Below are 2,563 nucleotides of genomic sequence, written 5' to 3'. Positions count from 1 at the left end.
GACTTGCTTATGGTCATTTCTGGGCTTTGGTGTCTTCATAAGACTTGTAGGTATGGGTCTTAACTATTCTTGGTTAAAATTTCAGGTCAATTGGACCTGTTTTGAGTGAGTTATGGCCTAAACACTCACTGCTGCCCAATTGGTCATTTTTCAGGTCCTAATTGTACCTAATCCGAATTGGTCATTTTTCTTAGGTCACCTTGCAAGCAGAATTTTGGTATGTTTTCTCAATGAAAGTTGGCACATTTTGTGTCTAGTTCCACCTCCAATTGGTCTCATACCAATTGAGGTTACACATTTAAACTTATTGGCTAAAATGTACACTGCCCTTGGTTACTTTGCTTAACACACATCAATTACACACATTTACCTTGCAATATGTTTACTTCCCTACCAAATCTGTTTTGGTACATTACTAAAACTATATATTACTTTACATTAACATCACTTTGGGCAGATTACAATTATCTTCAATACACCAAATATAACTCTAATTCCCAAAGTCCAAACACAATTACACATACACATAACATTACTAGTTTTTACATACTCTTTACACAACAAGTTCATATACATATCCATCAATCCTTCTATGTCAATATTCTGCCAACACTTCCATGAATACATACATTTATTCAAGTGTCCCCAAGCTGCCGAAAATCTTCTTCAACACCAAATTGTCCTACAATTCATCAATTCCCATCCAAGTGCCAAAAATCACCATATAAATATGAAGTAATTCACTAGGTTATTAAATCATCACAACCAACATAATTCTCATCAATTATATGTACAAATACTTCATCAATACATGATTACATGGCTGCCCAAAAATGGATATCTCAATACTCTTCAAACTTAAAAATTTCCTTCACAAAACCAACACCCATAACATGTATACAAAGTTTATCAAAGAAATCTTCAAAAATGCTAACTTACCTTATGGTTGGAGCTTGTTAAACCTTGATTAAACTTCTTAAAATTGGTATCAAACTCTTCCTTGTGATGTGTAGACAATTTTTCATGAAGGGACTTGTTGGATTTATGGCATGAAAGTGAAGATTGGAGTTCATGCATGGAGCTTGGAAGCTTTGGCCATGGAGTTCTTCTTGGAGGCTCACGGCTGAATTTTTGAGATTGAAGAAGGAAATGAATCTGCTGTCCAAATGCAGATTAAGTGGTCCACTTTAGGTGTGAGTGGAGCACTAAGTGGAAAGATAATGTTAATTTATTCAAAAGTTTCAATTTCCCACATTTAACTCCCCATTTTTGCTATTTACATTAGGTACCCCTAAATTAATTTTTCATTATATTTTCCAAGTGTAATATTATTTATTTTTGATGGACATTTAGGTCAAAAGACAATTCGGGATGTCAAATGACCATAATGCCCCTGTTCGGGTTGCATTCCCGATTTTTCGGTAACACCGGGTTTTGTCTGTTTTTCGATTTCTCACTTTTCTTTGTACTAATTATTTAATTTTTCTTTGATATTTCTAATGATATTTATACTTCAATAAGGGTCTATTTAAGTCCTAAAAATATTTTCCGTGGTTCCATGATCCAGTAGCTAGTCAACGGTCCACACCGTGACTTCCCGGTGCGGTCACCCATCGCTAGGTTTCTCGGCTCGCTTAACTTGATTACATTTCTTTGCTATGATTTTTCCTTTGTTTTTCTTGCATTTTCTTTTCTTGTATTTCATTATTTTATGTCTTCTCACTCATATCAAGGTGTAGTTCTAGGCATCCTAGCTGTCCGGACAGCACTGGTCACCGGAACAGCAGAACGCACTACCGAACTTAAGGGTGTTACAGCTGTTGCTAGGACTTTAAAAGAGTTGGCTGCTCTTGATCTAAACCAACAGCCTTTGTGTATCCAATACCCTGCTTTAAATGTTGCTTTTGAGTTAAAATCTGGACTAATCCATTTGTTACCTAAATTTCATGGTCTTGCAGGTGAGGATCCACATAAGCATCTAAAGGAATTTCATGTTGTGTGTTCCAACATGAAACCTCAAGGAGTTTCAGAGGATCAGATCAAGCTTCAGGCTTTCCTTTTCTCACCGGAGGGCACAACTAAGGATTGGTTGTATTACCTTCTGTCTGGATCTGTCAATTCATGGAATGGGATGAAGCAGATATTTCTGGAAAAGTATTTTCCTGCTTCTCGTGCTGCCAACATAAGAAAAGAAATTTGTGGAATCCGACAGTATAATGGAGAGAGCTTGTATGAGCATTGGGAGAGATTTAAGAAGCTGTGCGCAAACTGTCCCCATCATCAAATAAGTGAGCAGCTGTTAATTCAATATTTCTATAAGGGACTTCTACCAATGGACCGCAGTATGATAGATGCTTCTAGTGGAGGAGCTTTGGTTGATAAGACACCAGAAGAGGCAAGGGGGCTGATTGCTAACATGGCAGCAAATTCTCAGCAGTTTGAAATGAGAATGGATCACTCACCCATGAAGGTTAATGAGGTAAGTACATCTAACCTTGAGAAACAGATTTCTAATTTAACTTCTTTAGTAAGGCAGTTGGCTATAGGGAACATGCAACCTGTT

At 36.9% G+C, this 2,563-nt stretch overlaps 1 non-coding gene across 1 annotated transcript; it reads right to left on the bottom strand.

Moving 5' to 3' along the window:
• Positions 1–2,179: 2,179 nt before the first annotated feature.
• On the bottom strand, positions 2,180–2,286 carry LOC131179041 (small nucleolar RNA R71). The gene has a single exon (XR_009148048.1). It is a non-coding gene; the product is annotated as a small nucleolar RNA R71 (small nucleolar RNA).
• Between the last annotated feature and the right edge of the window lie 277 nt (positions 2,287–2,563).

This window comes from Hevea brasiliensis, chromosome 3, assembly GCF_030052815.1.
Source record: "Hevea brasiliensis isolate MT/VB/25A 57/8 chromosome 3, ASM3005281v1, whole genome shotgun sequence".
Classification (NCBI taxonomy): Eukaryota; Viridiplantae; Streptophyta; class Magnoliopsida; order Malpighiales; family Euphorbiaceae; genus Hevea; species Hevea brasiliensis.
This window is presented reverse-complemented; position numbering and strand designations above follow the sequence as displayed.